The sequence below is a fragment of the Narcine bancroftii genome, chromosome 9 (genome assembly GCF_036971445.1).
Source record: "Narcine bancroftii isolate sNarBan1 chromosome 9, sNarBan1.hap1, whole genome shotgun sequence".
Lineage (NCBI taxonomy): Eukaryota > Metazoa > Chordata > Chondrichthyes > Torpediniformes > Narcinidae > Narcine > Narcine bancroftii.
In genome coordinates, this window is record NC_091477.1 from 5,146,065 (window position 1) to 5,165,489 (window position 19,425).

At 40.1% G+C, this 19,425-nt stretch overlaps 2 long non-coding RNA genes across 2 annotated transcripts in view; both read right to left on the reverse strand.

Moving 5' to 3' along the window:
* Window positions 1–19,425, reverse strand: part of LOC138743151 (uncharacterized) — a 59,319-nt gene that overhangs the window by 29,517 nt on the left and 10,377 nt on the right. The window lies entirely within an intron of this gene.
* On the reverse strand, window positions 1,262–2,648 carry LOC138743152 (uncharacterized). The gene is made up of 2 exons (XR_011344669.1): window positions 2,449–2,648; window positions 1,262–1,432 (listed from the first exon to the last, which is right to left on the reverse strand). It is a non-coding gene; the product is annotated as an uncharacterized lncRNA (long non-coding RNA).

Genomic DNA, 19,425 nt, shown 5'->3' on the forward strand with positions numbered 1-19,425 from the left:
GAAAAAAAAATTCTTAAGGATAAGAAGACCATAAAAAGCAATGATATCCTAATGCAGAAGCATCCAAAACAAGGTTTATGGTAGTTGAAGCTGGACATCTGCAAGATCGAGGTCAGTAGATAAAATTACGACAGCCCTACCCAAATGTAGTGTTCATGACAACATTGCTGTTAACACTTCATGAATTTAATGCTGAGAGTGGGAAAATCCAGATGGCCAATATTTGGTGTGCAATGATTATATCCCTAAATTGCCACAAACCAGGGACGGGGATCCAAATGGAATGGGAATTCTGGAAATCAGAGAAAGAATCATCAGTCGTCATTACATTCCTGGCCAAAAGGAGAATGGTTCAATAATATGCTTCTGCGGAAGTGATCTTATACTGAAGCTGAATTAATATTTTAGGATCAGAGAAGGGACAGTGAAAACGCAGTAGATGTTGCAATTTGGAAAAGAGATGTGGTTGAGATGATCTAGAAGGTTATTAGAACTTAATATCTGTTGAAATTCGCGATGTTTGACATTGGAAAGGAAAACAGGCAATATTCGGTGGCAACACGAATCCAGGTTAAAGTAAAATGGGATTGTGGACTTGGACAGTTTTATGAGAGATTGCCTTGTATTCTTCCAAAATGTGTATTTTTGACATATGAACGTAATGGAAACCTTCTCTTAAGAAACGCTGCATAATTTTCACATATCTGTCATTCTAAATGAACCTATATTGAGAAGCGTGTAATATCACTTGGTTTCGAAAGAAATGTGGCTGTGGAAGCACATTTTGAAAGACAAGAAGGGAAATTGAAACTGGGATCAGCGGGGCAAAAAAAGAATGGAAATCCCATCAGAACCAAAACTTATTTTAGATTGAGACACTGAGTTAACAACAAATTGAAGCTGAAAAACTACTATTGCTGGAATTCTGAAGTAGAAATAAAGTCAATACTTTAAAACAAATGTTTAGGTTTCATTTTCAGATCGTTAGCGAGGAATAAAGAAGAAAATATGAATATCCCTGAAATGATATGGTTGGCCGTGATCCTTTAATCCTCACAGATCTTCCCAGTTTCGCCTCACCTCATCGGCACAGTAATGTTGGAGTTTTCTGGAGCTCATTCTCTCGCCATCAGCCTTTTCATTCAATCATTCGTCTCAATTTCTATTACCGTCATTGGGGTTCCACCACCAGACGCAATTCACTCTCTCGTGTGCTTTCAACATTCTGAAGGACCATTAATTTCACAAATCCATTCTCCAATTTTAGATTTCACCAATCATTCATTTTTATTATCGCCATTTCCATGCAAGAAATGACATAACATCCACGGTTTTACTTAATTTCCTCCGACTTCCCAGGGAATATAACAGTCCTTTTGGATGAGACAGCATGTACTGCAGTTCGTTCGGTGCTGAGAATGTGTGCTCTCATCTACATTGAAGATATCAAAAACCGATCGTGAGTGCTCTTAGCATGGCAGTTAGAGTCAATCCAGATTAAATAACTAGTTGACAATCTGAAATGTCATCCTTTTAAAAATCCAAGTGTGTACGGGAATTGATGTGTCGTGAATCCATTTGTAGGTAATCGTAAAACGGAATTGGATGGTATTGGATTTTACTAACACTCCAATTTTGGATTCATTATCCAGCATCCTCGGTTGATGAAATCAAAGCATATTGTGAGGTCCAAAGAAGTAATGCACGGTGGTCAGGGCTCATTGTAACCTTTTACTTTGCGTTTGGATGTTTAAAAATATGACATCTAAACAAAAGAGTATAATTTGCACCTTTAATCTGGAAGGAAATAATTAGTCACTGAAAAGTGTTAGTTGTTAAGAAACAGCACAGCCAGATAGAGGAGACGTCTCTGTCATTCTTACAGTTTAGGTTTCCTGAAAATCGTCATGACGGTACTGCCTTTCAGATCACCTCTTATGTCCACCTCTCCTCATTTCGAGGAGGCAACATTATGTATTCAGGATAATAATATACGCTCACTCTGTTTTGTTTCACTGAGGTTTACATCTACTCCAGGAGACAGTTATTGTCAGCGTGCATTGAAATAACTCTTTCTGCCAAACTGCTGCTCAATCCAGGAACCTTCACAGTGCAAATGGAGTGCAGGATGATCTGGGATATATTTAGCTTTCACCGTTCCTAAATAGGGACAAATATTCCTCAGTCTTTAATCAACGAGTTGTAGAACACTGCATAGGTGGATGTTCAAAGCTTTAACTCTAAGTCACGATTGAGTCCTTCTCTAAAGCCATGCACAAATATCCAAATGATTATGATCCAGCACCAAAACCTCTTTGGTGAAGAAAACAGTGCATCTAACACCTATAGATCCCAACCTACACATCAAATATTACGGAAAGAATATGTTAAAAAAGAAGCATTATTCATCGCTGGGAATCACCTACATGGTGCTGAAATTCATCATACCTCCATAGCCATCAGTCCAGTCTTTGACTGCAGAATCTTCAAAGACATTTGACGAAGAATCAACCAAGTGACCTTTTACAAGGAACGCATTCTCTCTTGTGAATGTAAAATGTCCTTGCAGTCTGTTGCAGTCCAGAAAGTGAGAGTGAAAGACAATTGATTTTGTTATAGGGGCAGCATTCATGACGTCGTCCATGAAAGAGGCAAGATCAGTCTGCGTGGTGTCACAATTGCATCTTATAATTGACGCAACCATAAACGTATATGGTCTCCACCACTGATATCATCCTGAATCAGAGTGGGAACAGTGGCTGCAGGAAATAGCAAAATTTGTCCATTTTGAAAATGCAGAATTCTGGTGGAATCTTCCAGAAAGATGAGAGATGATGAGATGGCAGAGAAAATAAATGAGTAATTTTCACCAGAATGCACTGTGGAAGGCATTAGCAGCATAAATGACTTTCAAGGGTGTCAGGGAAGAGAGGAGAATCCAGAGAAGGATTTGTGGATCATTGGGACCTTTTTGGGGAAGGTCCGACCTGTACAAAAAGGACGGCTGCACCTGAACTGCAAAGGAACCAATATCCTTGGGGGTAGGCTTGCTAGAGCAGTTGAGGAGGATTTAAACTAGTTTGGCAGGGGGTGTGAACCAGCATATGAGTGCAGAGAGGAGGTTAGAAAGTCAAAAGCATTATGCTTTTAAATTTGTGAAGAAGGACAGGCAGGGAACAAAAATTAAGTGTAGATTAAAAGTTTGAAATGTGTCTAATTCAACCCTGGGAGCATTAGGAATAAAGGGGATGAACTTAGAGCATTGATCAGTTAATAGAACTACAGTATTGTGGCCATTACAGAGACTTGGGTAGAGAAAGGGCAGGTACCAGGGGTTAGTTGTTTTAAAAATAATAGGATGGGAGGTAAGTAAAGAGGAGTACCGTTACTAGTAATGGATTGTATCATTGCATAGAAAGGGAAGAAACTGTAGAGGGAATGTTATCTGATTAATTGCAGGTGGAAGTCAGAAATAGTAATGGGGAAATGATTGTGCTGGCAATAGACTATAGTCCCCAAAATACCCATTGGGATACCGAGGATCAGATAAACAGGCAGATTGTGGAATGGTGCAGGAAATTCTGGGTTGTAGTTCTGGGTGATTTCAACTTCCCTAATATTGACTAGCACTTCCTGACTGAAAAAGGGATATATGGGACTGAATTTGTTAGGTATGTTCAACAAGGATCCCTGACATGGTATGTGGACCAGCTGAGGAGAGGAGAATCCATACTGGATTTAATTCTGGGGAATTAATCTGGGAATTTGGAGAATGTAAGCACAACTCCGTGATCTTTAGTGTAGCTATGGAAAATAATAAAAGCAGAAAAAAACTGGAAAGTGCTTAATTGGGGAAAGGATAGGATGAAGCAGGAAATGCAAGAGTAAATTGGAAACAAATGTTCAAGGGTAAAAGCACAAAACCAATTTGGAGCATGTTTAGGGAACACTTGTGATGGGCTCAGGATAGGTTTGTCCAACTGGGACAAGGAAAGGATGGTAGGAAAATTGAACCACAGTTGAAAAGAGAGGTGAGGCAGCTAGTTATGAGAAATAAAGAAGCATATATTAGATATGGGAAACGGGAATGGCTCATGAGAAGTGTCTGGTAGGCAGGTAAGAGCTTAAAAATGGACTTGGGAGAGCTCAAAGGGGGTATGAGAAGGCATTGGCATGTAGGATTAAGCAGAACCCTAAGGTGTTCTGTGCTTATATGAAGAACAGAAGGATAATGAGAATGAAGGTAGGACCACTACAGGATAAAGGAGGCAACATGTGCCTGGATGCAGAGAAGGTAACAAAACAAATTGATGAGGGTAAAGAGGTAGATGTGATCTACATGGATTTTAGTAAGGCATATGACAATATCCCCCATGAAGGACTCGTTCAGAAATTGATGAGCCATGGGACCATGGAACCTTGGTGTGTGGATAAAAAAAATTCCTTATAGGTCGAAAGCAGAGAGTAGTAGTGGAAAACAAGTATTTTGCTTGGAGATCAATAGCTAGTGAAGTACCACAAGGTTCTGTTCTGGGATACCTGTTCTTTGTGATTTTCATAAATGACCAGGAGGAAGAGCTGAAAATATGGTTTGTTTGCAGATTATATTAATTTTGGAGGAGTTGTGGTTGGAGATAAAAGTTATCAAAGGTTACAAGTGGATATAAACAGGATGCAGAATTGGAAGGAAAAGTGGCAGATGGAATTCAGTCCAGATAAGTGTTGGATGTTGCATTTTGAAAGGACAAAACACAAGGCTGAGTACAGGGGGGTTAATGGTCGGTTATTTAAGAGTGTGGATGAACAGAGGGACCTTGGGGTTCAAATCCGTACATCCCTCAAGGTCGTTACATATATTGAAAGGATAGTTAAGAAGGTCTATGGGATTCTAGGTTTCATTAATAGGGGAATTGAGTTCAAAAGTAGAGACATCATATTGCAACTCTGTAAATTTTTGGTGAGACCACATTTACAATAATGTGTTCAGTTCTGGTCACCTCATTGCAGAAAGGATGTGGAAGCCATGGAGAGTGTGAAGAAGAGATTTCACAGGATGTTACCTAAATTGGAAAATAAGTCTTATGATGCAAGCTAAGTAGAGCTGAGGCTTTGTTTCTTTGGAGCATAGAATGATAAGTGTAGACTTTATATAAGTCTACAAGATTATGAGAGGCATAGATAGAGTGGACAGTCAGCGCCAGTTTCCCAGGGCAGGAATAGCAAACAGCAGAGGAATATATGCAAAGGGAAGGGAGGGAGGTTTAAGGGACACATCAGAGATAAGTTTTTTTTATGCAGCATTGTGGGTTCCAGGAATTCCTTGCCAGGAATGGTGATGGACATTGAAACATTAGGGGCATTTATTAGACTCTTAATACAGGTTCAGGGAAGGATGAAAAATATAGGGTTACAGGTTAAGGAGAGTTTATTCCCTTTTCTTAAGGAATATATGGGTTAGCACAACATCTACAGCTAAAGGGTCTATACTGTGATGTAATGTTCCATGTTCTAAGGAGCTTGGAAAGCTGAATGATCTAACAGTAGATAGATAGAGCAGACAAGATGGAATGTACTCTTGGGTTCAGAAAGGAATAGCTACAGAGATTGAGGAACCATTATAATAATCTTCCAAGAATCAATAGATTCTGGTATGGTTCCAAAGGACTGGAAAATTGCAAAGTCACTCCCCTATTTAAAAAGAGTGGGAGGTAGCAAGGATGAAGTTATAGAGTACCTGGAGGCATGTGACAAGAAAGACCAAAGTCAGCATGGTTTCTTCAATGGAAAATCCTGCTTGACAAATCTACTGCTTTCTGAGGAAACTGCAAGCAGGCTAGTCAAAAGAGATGCAGAGGAAATCGTATATTTGTATTTTTCAAAAGACCTTTGGCAAAGTGTTTCTGCTGAAGAAGATGAAAGCCCATGAAATTACAGGAAAGATATTAACATGGGTAAAGCATTGTCTGATCGGCAATAAACAAAGAATGTGAATAAAGGGATCCTATTCTGGTTGGCTCTCAGGCAACAATAGTTTTCAATAGCAGTTGGTGTTTGGGCCACTTTTTACTTTGTATGTTAATAATTTCGATTGCACAATAAATAACTTTGAGCCTGCTTTCTTTGTCTCCTATCGTGTAATACCATCACCAAACACATCTTCCCTACTCTGCCCTTCTTCAAGTACCATTTACTCCATTGCTCCCTTGTCTGATCATCCCTTCCCAATTACCCCTTAGCACTTACCCCTGTGAATGCAGAACGTTCTCTACTTGCACCTGAACATACTCACAGTCCAAGCCCCCAAAAAGTCCTCCCAAGTGAGGCAACACTTCACTTGTGAATCTGGAAATGTCTTTACTACAATCAAAACATCTGCAGAATTTCCTGTTTCGCTCTTTGAAGCTAAGTTTGCAGATGATACAAATATTAGTGGAGGTAGTGGTGAGGAAAGGGCGAGGCTACAGAGAGATTTAGATTAGGAGAATGAGTAAAGATGTGGGAAATTAAATGCAGTGTTCGCAAGTACAGGTATATTGTCATGCATTTTGCCACAAGGAATAAAAGGGAAGACCATTACTTGGATGGGGATAATATTCAAAATTTGGACTTTCGAGTCCCCTTGCAGGATATGATTATTGGTTGTCCTTCATTTCGAAGAAGACACGTTGCTGTGCAGTTCTCTGTGGAGATCAAGGTGACTTTGCGGTCCCAGTCTGGAAGCACAGAGTCTAGCACAATGCGGGCACTGAAAACCCGTTTTTGTAATAACAGTAGCTGCTAATTTGTGACGTTGTTCATGGTTTTACCATTAGGTTTTGCCAGTGTCTGTCTTCAAAACTGGTGGAGGCTTCATAGCACAGGGCTCACCAACGGGATCTGTCACCAGCCACACTTCCTATTTCTCTAGGCTGGATGCTACAATAGTTAGGGTTTCCTTCACAGCATCTTTATAGAGCTTGCATGGACCACCTTGAGTTCTCCTTCCAGTCTTAAGTTCATGATAGAGTAGCTGGCGAGGCATACAATTGTTGCCCATTCTGAGGAAATGTCCCACCCACCACATCTTGGCTCTGATGATCAGGGACTCAATGCTGGTGGATTTTGCATGACTTAAGTCCTCCAGGTCATAGACAAAGTCTTGCCAACGGATTCCAAGGATGGAACGGATGGTACACATGTGGAATTTCTCCAGTTGTTTGATGTGATGATGGTACAGAGTCCAGGTCTCACATCCATATAGGAGAAAGGGGATGACCACAGCTCAATAGACGTTCAGCTTTGTGGAGATGTGGGAATTATGTTGCTTGAGTACTCTGGTAGGCAGCCTTCCCAGAGCCTGGTTGGTGTTGCACATCCTGGAGTCAATTTCTTTGTCCAACCTATCACTTGAGACGATGCTCCCCAAGTATTTGATGTTCTTTACATTTGTCAGCTGGGTGTTGTCAACGGTGATTTTTGGTTCTATGATGCTGTTGTTTGGCATTGGCTGACGGAGTACTTCAGTCTCGTTCAGGTTGATGGTCAGGACAAAGACCATAGCAGTATCTGAGTATTTGTTCAGCAGTAATTGTAGATCACTATCTATGTGCGCCAAGAGGACAGTCATCAGCAAAAAAGTGTTTCCTGAATGACTGTGCAGAGGCATTTCGTCTGTGCATTCAAGAGGCAAAGGTCAAAGAGAGAACCGTCCAGTCAGTACCTGATGTACGCTCCCTCCTCCAGACCTTGGACAGCACGTGACAACATGCAAAGTGAAGAACAGATTGAACAAACCTGGGACTAGTATGCAACACTGCTTCACTCCAATAGAAATGGGAAATGCAGCTGATATATCACCACTGCAGAGGATCTGCTCTGGAATTCCATCATAGAGCAGCTGAGTCATCTTTAAGAATTTCCTTGGACATCATTAACATCTCAGGATAATCCAGTGAGCTTCCCAGTTTACAGTGTCATATGCTTTTTTCAGTTCAATGAAGACAGAGTAAAGAAGCTTGTTCTTCTCGATGCACTTTCCCTGAACTTGTCTCACAGCAAATATCATGTCCACTGTATTTTGTTCTGGCCACAAGGCACACTGTAACCGTGGGATATTCCTTCCTTAGACAGTGACAAGTCTATGCAGGAGGATGCATGGGAAAATATTGCCTGTGAGATACCTCTGTAGTTTTCATAGTTTGATTTGCTTCCCTTATTTTGTTAGAAGGCCACGATGAGGGCATTTCAGAAGTAATCAGCCATCTCCACTGTGATCCCGATGTTTTCCAGGATGTCTTGGAATGCCTGTAATGAGGTTGGGCTTAGAGCTTTGTAGATCTCAGCAGGAATACCATCCTGCCCTGTTGCTTTATTTGAATTAATCTGCGAGATCACTTTATTTATCTCATCAGTAGAGGGCGACAGGTCTAGGTCATCGAGGACTGGCTGCTGAGGTATGTGTTGTAAGACATCAGGATACACCGAAAGATAAATTCTAGGTTGAGTCTGTGGTGAGGAAGGTGAATGGAATGTTGGAATTAACATCTGGAAAAATAGTATATACGAGCAGAGATGTGATATTGAGGCTTTATAAGGTACCATTGATGCCTCACGTGATCTCCTTATTTAAGAAAATAGGTGCTTGCATCGGAGAGGATTCAAAGATTCACAAGAATAAGTCCTCTAATGATAGCGTGTGAGGAACATTTGATGGCTCTTGGACTGTGCTCCTCAGAGTTCAGAAGAATGAGGGGGGAGCTCATCAACGCATTTCAAGTGTTCAAAGTGCAGGATAGAGTCGATGCTGCAAAGCATATTTTTTTTGCATGAGAGCAGTCTAGGGCTAGAGGGTACAACTTCAGGCTTGAACAGTCTCCATTTGAAACAGAGATAACGAGAAAATTCTTTAGCCCCAGTGGCGAACCTCTAGAATTTGCCACGATTAGCAGCCGTGAATGCCAAAGTGTCGGGTACAGTTAAGGCAAAGATTGATAGGTATCTGAATAGGCATGGAATCAAAAGTTACAGGGTGAAAGCAGGGGAGTGGGGCTGAGTGGGAGAATCAGCTCATGATGGAAAGGCACGCGTATTCCATGGGCTGATGGTCCACTTCAGGTCCTTTATAGTAATGGCAAGAAAACGAAACCAGTGTTTACAGTGAGTTGAACATTCGTTCCCATGATGCTCCAATTCTCCTCCACCCTGAGCCGACTAATGATGGAATCATGTGGGGTGTGGGGGGGGGGCGATGGGGGTGGGGGGTGTAGGGGTGGAGGTGGTCTATAGCACCACTGCACCATTTTGCGTTCATTTTTAATTACTCTAATTTGCCCAAATAGGTCGTGTATAGTTCACGATCAGTTTTTAATTAATTATGTCTGTGAAATTTCTGAGACGCTTTCGCACACTAATTTTCTAACCCTGGGGATCTTATGATCTCTCTTAATTGCTATTGAATTGGTTTATCACTTTCGCATAATTATGCAAATATTCCCTTACTTTTCTCGTCCGGCACCTCTTTTATATATTTCTGTGGATCAATTACAATCTTCAGACAAGGTATAGAAAATGCGCTTGTCATGTTTCTACCGTAGCAGTGTCCAAGAAATATATATTTATTTTCTTCTTTGTTTCTCCATTTATCCACGATTATATAGGTGGTGCGAACAATGCCGGTAGAAATCACAGCAAAAATTCTGCAAGGTATGAAAAAAGGAGTGTAATGGGTTTTAATTGTGGTATAATCCATCTTGACGTACACTCTTCGACAGGTCAATAACATTTCACTGAGAGGCGAAACGGTTCCCAGCGGCATATTTCTTCCACGTTCATAAAAAGACCGGGAGGATCAGGACTGGCGTGCTGCACCACCCGCCGCAAGAGGGTGGAATAACAAGAAGAAAAATGAATGTACGAAGTGCACCTTTGTGGGTGATTCCCGAAGCAGCTGTCGATCACCCAGTTACTTGAACAGGACTTGCCTTTCACCCTTTGCAGAGAGTCTGTGTGCTCACTCTGGCATTGAGGATTGGATTACCCCAGCTCCACTGCAGTGCCTTATACAGGTCGGATCCGAACTGTTCTTGAAAGTCAAGAACTTCCCAGTGTTTTGTGAACCATTTCCGCCATACCCTAAGCATGTGTGCTCTTCAGTTTTAAATAGCTGTGCGGAGACAAAATATTTCCTACTCCAACTATCATAATAATGACCTCTACCTCCTGGATGATATGCACATCCAGTCCCTCCTCATTTTCTTAAAGAAAAGCAAACAACCCATTCCTTCTAACCTCGTATCTGATAAAATTAACCAATACAAAATTTCGGAGAAGCTTCTTTGCACCACTTCCAGTGCAATCGTGTTCTTGCGATAACATGGCAAATGAAATTTTACACTGTATTCAAGTAGTGTCCTGACATTTGTTTTTAAAAGTTATCCCATGATCTATTCACTGTTATATTCTATATTCTGAAAATGAAGACAACTACCAACATGCCTTCCTCACAGCCTTCCAGTCGTGCCAACATCAGATATTTTCACAATTGCATGTGAAGTTTGTCTGTCCCTTAAGACTTCCTAAGCTCCTGTTAGTAATTTTGTCTAACAAACTTTTAGTGGCCCTAAGGTGAAGCTCCTTGTTCTTAGCTGGACGGCATGTCACATCATTGAGGTGAGCATGGTAGTCCTTGAATACGTCCTAGTGCAGCAATAATTAAAATCATACTGACTGATCAAATATTAAGTCCCTGTGACGTGGCAAAGGTAAACTTTATTATGTTTGTCGACATCCAATTATCTGGGACCAACATATCTTTATTTGATTCACTAATATTATTACGAGCCCAAAGGACCCCAAAACCCAGCAACAATAGATATTTACCATAACAAATGGTTACTTAAACAAAAGTTGTTTTTAATTATCTTTAAACAAAACAACAGAATCAAACTTTAACTTATCACCTTGAACTTAACTAACCCAACAACCCCCTTCTAATTCTAAGTGCATGTGCATGTAATGTGTGTGTAAATTTAATAAAATTTCTTTGGTTCACAGTTCAATCTCACTTCTCATTCTTCCAAGTTCACTAGTTGCAGACAATTCTTATACTGTGCACAGAATTTAACATGTATGAAGTTCACCAGGCTTTGGTGCTCGAAAGGCAAATGGTTACTGCTCAGGAAGGTTCTTGTAGGTTTGCAGAGAGAGATTTGTTGTTCCAGGATTTCCACAACTGAGGTACCACCATTAGTCACCTCAATGTCTTGCTGATGAAACTTTCCCCATCAGGATTCTTTCTTTCAGGTTACTATGTAGTTCCTTTCTGTTCCACTTATTCCAAGAGAAACATCAGACAGATAGCACTTCTAGCCATCCGCCACTCTGGAGCTTCTGTTTCAGTTCCAACAAGCCTCTCCCGGCATGTTACAGCATTCTGTGTCACACACAGTCAAAGACTCCCTTCTCTCTCCCTCCCTCCCTCCCTCCCTCCCCCCTCTCTCTCTCAGTCACACACACACACACACACACACACACACACACACACACACACACACACACACACACACACACACACACACACACACACACACAGAGCCAGCCAGGAAGCATGTGTCCCTCTCTCTGCCTCTTGTAAAAACACCTGACCTTCTCCAAAAAACAATGAGTTAGTCTTTTAGTCCATCTGTTGTTTTTAGGTAAACAGGAACACCTCAATGACCTCTGAGCAATCTTGTCAAAAGCCTTGCAAAAGATATCAGTTGTCAGCCTATCTCTTGCTGTGGCTTTAAAGTCAACAATCTATTCATCACTTAAATTAACAGCCACTTGTGAAATCTCCATAGCATTCTCTACAATTTCTGTAAAGTCATTGAATATTAATTCTTCAGTATTTCAAATAGTATCTGTTTTAAAGTGTGTGCATGTATGTCACCTACTCTACTTTTCCCAATTTATCTCCCATAAATATTCCTAAATATTCCATCATAATATCCTCTCTTTTTCCATGCTGCCAATTAATTAGCCCAGAACTTCAAGCAACAGATTTGAACAACTTTGCCAATTAGACTGACAAATGATAAGTTATAGATGCGCAGAAATTTCTTGTAATTGTCAGTATGGCATCCAATGACATATTTTGATATGTTTCTCTTAATCAGGCAACATCACCTTTGCATCTTTTCTAACTTATAGATATCCTTCCTACAACATGGCGAGCAGAACTGTAGACAGTTGTTGTCCCCAACAACTTGTCCAGCTGTATCATAGCCCCATTTGTACTCAGTCTCATTCCCAATGAACCAGTCACCTTTAAACCAACATGTGGTGGCACATTCAGAAAATTATGTACCTGTACACCTGTTCCACAACACTCACGATGACGCTGCACTTTATTGTTCTAGTTGAGCCTTGGTTTGATTTATCAGATCAACACAATACCTCACACTTTTCAGAAATACATTTAATTTGCCACTCATTGGCCAACACACCAAACTGAAATAGATCCCGCTGCAAACAGAGGTCCTCCCTCATTATCCACTACACACCGATTTTGGTATCATCCATAAACTTTCTAATCATGTTTTCTTCAACCCATCATTGGATGAAAGGAATAGTCACAAAGTAAAAACAGCAATATGACTGGTTTAGGAAGCTACAATGAGACGGATAGGGATACAGACAATTCCAAACATTTTATACATTAATGACAAGAGGATGATTAAAGGATAGGACCATTCAGAGGCAAATAAGAGAATTTATGCTGGTAGTCATTAATTACTTTTCATCTGTCTTTATCAAGGAGAAGGCACCGATGAGGAGAATAATGTGGAGAATTATGGCATTTGGATATGGATAAAGAGGACTTCTTGTTTCTTCTGAGAAGTATTACGGTGTCTAATCACCTGCATCTGATGAGATATTCTGTATCCTTGCTTATTGAAAGTGGCAAGTTAAGATATTGCTGGAGCATTGAGCAAGATTTTGGCTTCCTCACTGGTGACAGGAGAGCAGATAATTTAACTTAGTTCAAGAAGAGAAAATTTATAAACCAAACAATGAGCGTAAGTAAGATTCATACATATTTGGAATGTAGTGCACAAATTGGGGCACCAGTCTGGTTTTGTGTGGGGAAAGTCATGCATTACCAACTGGATTCAGTTTTCCAGATGGCATGAAAAGAGGTTGGTAAGGGTAGAATAGTAGATGGTGTTTTATATCGATTTTAGTGAGGTTTTTTGGTGATGTCTCTGTGGAAGGTGGAATCAGAAGATTCAGGTATAAATGATCCCATGGTGAATTGATGGATAAGAAACAGAATTGGCTGGGTCATAGTAGAAGGGTACAGGTTTTGTTTCAGCTGGAGTACTGAAATGTGGTCTACAGGGATTGGGTTTGAGATACCAAAAGATATAAATCTTAGTAGAATTGTGGATAAAGTTTATGATCGAATTAAAAAGGATATAGAGCAGTTTCAGATGTAAGCAGAGAAATGGTAGAGTTTAATCAGACAAGTATGAGATGTTGCAAGAGGAGGTTAAAATTAAGTAATGCAGTTAATGGTAGGGCCCTTAAATGCATTGCTTTGGAAAGGAATTTGTGGATCCAGGTCCATAGCTAATTTCAAGTGTTCACTCAAGTAGATAGGGCAGTAAAATGAACATGGTTAGTTTAGTTTCGTTGGGCAGGCCTTTGAGTATAAAAGTAAGGAAGTCATGTTACAACAAATTGTAATGCAGCACTTTGACTTATGTGTGCAATTCTGGTCATCCCATTTCAGAAAGGATATGAGGCTTACTAGGATGTTGTCAGGTTTCGAATTTATCAGTTGTGGGGAAAGTTTGTGCAAACGTGGGCTATTTTATCTGGAGCATAGGAGGAAGAGTGAAGACCTGATTGAGTTTTGGAAAGTCACAAGAGCCATTGTTAGGATGGACAGTCTGAATATTTTCCCCAATACCGTGGTATCATTGTCAAATTTGTAGATGGTGTTATTGCCATACCGAGCCATGGGTTCGTAGGTGTAAAGTAAGTAGAACAGGGGCTAATAATGCAGCCCTGTGGTTCTCCATTACTGATGGAGATTGTGGAGGAGATGCTCTTATCAATTTTTAGTGATTGAGGTCTGGAGGTGAGGAAATCCAGGCTCCAATTACACAGCGGGGTGTTGAGTCCCAGGTCTTGGAGTTTACTGATCAGTTTTCAGGGAATGATGGTGTTAAATTCCAAACTGCAGTCGATAAAGAACATCTTAATGAATGTATGTCTCCTGTCCAGATGTTCCAGGACTTTATGTAGAGCGGTTGAGGTTGGGAAGATATTAGAGTCGATTCTCAAGGATGAGGTTATGAAGTACTTGGAGATGCATACCAGGATAGGTCCAGTTCAGCATAGTTTTCAAAAGGGTAAATCCTACTTGATCAACCTATTAGAATATTTTGAAGAAATCTCAAGTAGGATAGACACAGAGGAGGCTGTGGATGTTGTATATTTGGATTTTCAAATGGCTTTTGATAAGGTGCCATATGTTATGCTGCTTAATAAGATGAGGGCCCATGGAATTACAGGGAGGTTATTAAACTGGATAGAAAATTGGCTGATAGACACGAAGCAAAGGATAGAAATTAAGGGATCCCGTTCAGGATGGTTGCCTGTAACAAGTGGTTTTCTGCAGGGTTTGGTCTTGGGGCCGCTGCTGTTTACAATTTATATTAATGATTTGGATTATGGAATGAATGGTTTTGTGGCCAAATTTGCAAATTTCACCAAGATAGGTGGCGGAGCAGGAAGTGTTGAAGAAATCATAAATTTGCAGAAGGATAGAGACAGATTAGGAGACTGGGCAAAAATATGGCAGATGAGATACAACGTTTCAAAATTTTGACAATGGAAATAAACAGACAGAGAACTATTTGGATGGGGAGAAAATTCAAACCTCAGAAGTGCAAAGGGACCTTGCATCCTTGTGCAGGGAAACCTAAAAGTTAATGACCAGGTGGGATTGGTAGTGAAGAAAGCAAATTCTATGTTGACATTCATTTCAAGAGCAACAGTATGTAAAAGTAAAGGGGTGTTGATGGGGCTCTATGGGGCACTGGTGATACCTTCTTTGGAGTATTGTGTGCAGTTTTGGGCCCCCTATCTTAGAAAGTATGTGATGTTGTTGCAAAAGGTGCAGAGGAGATTTACTACGATGATTCCAGGAATGCAAAGGCTAACATATGAGGAACATTGGCAGCTCTTGAAATGTATTCATTTGAGTATAGAAGAATGAGAGGGGATCTCATAGAGACATTTCGAATTTTGAAATGTTTTAACAGAGTGGATGTTTATAAGATGCCTCCCTTGGTGGGTGAATTAAGGACAAGGAGTTCCAATCTTAAAAATAGAAGTTATCCATTCAAAACAGAGATGAGGAAGAATGTTTTAGTCAGAGGGTCGTGGATCTGCTGAACTCACTGCCACCTATAGCGATGGCGCCCAGATCATTGAGAGAATTTAAACAGGAAATTGATAAGTATCTAATTAGTAAGAGTATCAAGGGATATGGAGAAAAGGCTGGAAATTGGAAGTAGGTGTGAGCATAGTTCAGCTTAGTGTAGATTCATGGAACAGACACGATGGGCCAAGTGGCCTGCTTCTGTTTATTTATCTTGTGACCTTGTGACCTGTTGCTACAATAGGCGAACTGGAACATATCCATGTAACTGCTCAGACAGGAGCTGATATCCAAAACCAGTAAGTAATGTTGATGGACATTAAGGCAAGTTACTACACTCTTCTTGGGCACTGGTTGAAGCAGGTGGGTACCACACACTGCTCAGTTGAGATATTGAAGATATCCATGAATACGTTGCTATATAGGTCAGCATAGATTTTTAATACTCAGCCAAGTTCTCCATCCATGCTCAATTCTTTCCTTGGATTCACTCTCCTGAAGACAGTCATCCTCAGATACATACAGGATGCAGACAGAGGGGTGGTTCTTCGCTGTAACTACTGTTAAATCAGGGTTAGAAGGCATTGATTTCCTTTGGGAGTGAAGCTTTGCTGTCTACCACTTAACCAGATTTGTTGTTTTCTTTTTAGTAGGTTATGGTATTTAGGCCATGCCAAAGTTGTTGGGTGTCCTTTGTTGTTTCCGTATAGACAGGGCTCATAGCCTTTCCTTCATCAACGTTCTTGATAACCTCCTTGAAATAGCAGCAAACGATTTGCTAAATGAACTACTCACACTATCAGAGTCTCTCATATTCAGGAAGCAATATTTATTATTTTTTTTTAATGTATGAGTGCTTGTCCTGCATATGTATTGCTTGTATATATGTATGATATGTCTGGTTGTTTGGTCAGTGCGAGGACCAGAGAATGCTGTTTAGTTGGGTTGGATTTATGCAGTCATATGACAATAAACTTGATTTAACCTACCATGCACAAAGCTATGTGCATTATCCCCAATTTGTCCCTGACTAACCAAATACATATATATCCAATCTCTTCTTACAACTTTCCTTCTCGTAATGTCAGGCTCATTGGCTTAGAATTTTGTGTGTTATTTTGGACAATTTTTTAAACAACAAAACAACATGAGCTACCCTCCAATCCTCCAACACCTCATCTGTGGCTAAGGACATTTTCAATATGTATCTGCCAAGGCCCCTGAAATTTCTGCACTAGGCTCCTTCAATTTCCAAATGAATACCATGTAAGGCCCTGGGGATTTATCCACCTTTATTCACTTGTAGACAACAAGCACTTCCTCCTCTTTAATCTGCATAGGTTCCATGATCTTACTGTTTGTTTGCCTCATTTCCCTAGAGTCAATGCCACTTTCCTAAATAAATACAAATTCAAACCCAAAATTTATGATCTCCCCTATCTCTTCTGGCTCCATACATAACTGACCACTCTGATCTTCAAGAGAACCAATCCTTATTATTCTTTTTCTCTTCATATACCAGTAGAATGACCACAATGTCATAATTTCACATGCCAATCTACCTCTAACCAACTTAATCTTTCACATCACCCAAAAAACCTCATCTAGAGAAGGGATCATTAACGGTGGGTTTAAAAGCATTCAAACCTGCAACAATTTTATAACGAAAATCCTTCATCTCCTTGGTAAAACTGACCAACGAAAATACACTTTAAAAAATGTAGCGAATGATAGGAAATAAAAATGATAAATTCAGCGTTACTGAAAAATACTATACTATATTCAGTCTTGTCAAAACTCGCTTTCTGGTTCATTGTGAGTGCACAATATATCTCTCCACCTCACCCTGTCCCAGTTTCAGGTCCTTCCAATGCCTGCTTGGTCAATCAAGCGATAAAGAGGTATAGATAAGTGACTTGAGTGGGGAAGGATGTGGAAAATGGACTGAAATGTTGGAATTGAAAACTTGTATATATTGTAAGCAAAATTAAGGAACATATCCAAATAATGAGAGATTTGAGAACTCTGAGACACAGTTAGATCTGGTGAACAAAACAATCGATGAATAAACTCATCGTGTCCAGCAGCATCTAGTTTGAGGAGGGGTGAAATATTGATGTTGCTCTACTCGATGAGTTTGTCAGATTTGCTCGAGATTCCAGCATCTTTATCACGTGCCTTAGCAGACAAATAGGGTTCATAAAGAGCTAGTACAAAACCTGTAACCGAAGAGCAAAATAAACTGAAGCACAATTTGTAAATGATTGGCACGGCTCTTCATCTGCACTGACGGTGAACAAATTATTGATCTGTTTGATGGGTGCGTCACTCAACAATTAGGCTATTTTCTATAGGATGGGATCAAGCATTCTGATCGTCTTTGAAGCCTTGATCTCATCCAGGTAAGTGGAAAATATACAATTACATTCCACACAAGTGACTTGTTGATGAATGGAAAGTATTTGGGTAGCAGATCATGTGTTGCTTGCATTAAAATCCACACTCCGAAATATTGGTAATACAGCTGGTCTAATTGAACTTCTATGAATTGGTGAACACCGGACAACGGAAATACCATTGAAACCCCAGTGCACGTTGTTGGAATCTCTGTTGTTCATTATAATCATTTCTGGTACGTTATTATTTGACACTGATCAAGTAATCTCCGAATTCTGTCTAGGTGTCTTTCTATGCAGCCATGGATTTGTTTATTTGGTTATGAATTGCGAATGAAACTGACTTGTTGTGCAATCTTCAACGCACTTTCCCATTTCCGGCATTTGGACAGAACAGTCTTCCACGAAGTCGCCAGCGTTTTTGTCAAATTACTACCTAGATGAGCTGCTTCAGTGATATTCCGATAGAATGATTGACAACAACAACCACCCTGTACGTTACGTTGTGCGACGTGGTATTACTAGCATGCAAGTGTCTTCATTTAACTTCCATTGATGTTATTGTGCTACGTTACTCAGAATGGTACAGTTAGTAAAATGCAGTTGTGATGTTAACTCTAGTCATATCCGCAATTTAGCGATTTCGCACACATTTTCGTCAATGTGTATCAGAGAAGTCGTGGTAAAAATAAACTGTCCTCTATTGACGATGTTATTGATGAATAGGGATATTTAACGGCACTGTTCGTCGTATCTTACGTCAGCTTGTTGATGAAGAATGGATTGATTGGGGTAGTAATCAACCAGTTTGGGTTTGCACTATTTTGTGTGAGTAGAAAATAGTTGAATAATTTCCACATTGTTGTATCTGCGGAGGCAAAGTTTGCCTGGGCACATGCTCTAGGACAATTTGATGTCATGGAATCTACTCTAAACTTTTGTTTACCTTTGCATTCCCATCCATTCCTATCCATGTTTCGGTGAACTGATGACTTTCTATTTGTCATCTGCTGTATTTTGACTTTGCTGTCTATAAAATGCTCGGCGTTTAATATTTATTTTTTTCTCTCGAATGCACATGGTCTTCACTAATTTGGCACTGAATGTTGATGTGTATGGCACTGTTCTTTGCATAGATTTCTGCACTCAATTCTGAAACATTCCAAGTTTGATAGCAATCAGAGTGAGAGCTGCAAGATGCCATACCGTACTACTTGCATTGGTATCTATGTCTGTTGTTGGTTACCTAAATTCCAAATGGCTTTCATTTTTTTAAATCTAAAATTTAGCACAGGTGTAGTTCCACAACACTATCGTGTTCTGAGTACGAAGACAGAAAACAATCTTCTTAAATACAAGCAACAATGTCTTTAACCACTGATTGTTGACATATCCATCCTCAACAGAGAAGATGGAAAGGACAGGATCATGGAGGTCTATTGTTCATGTTACTTAATTTAATAAATTCCAGGTGTCAGCTTGAAAGCAAAGACTATTTTTAAAAATCAAATTAGTCAGTTTGTTCATTCTTCATATAATCAGGCGACCCTTAGAGATGAACTTGCAAATCACATAGTTGGACATGGTACATAGTAGCACCTCTGGTACTGTCAGGAC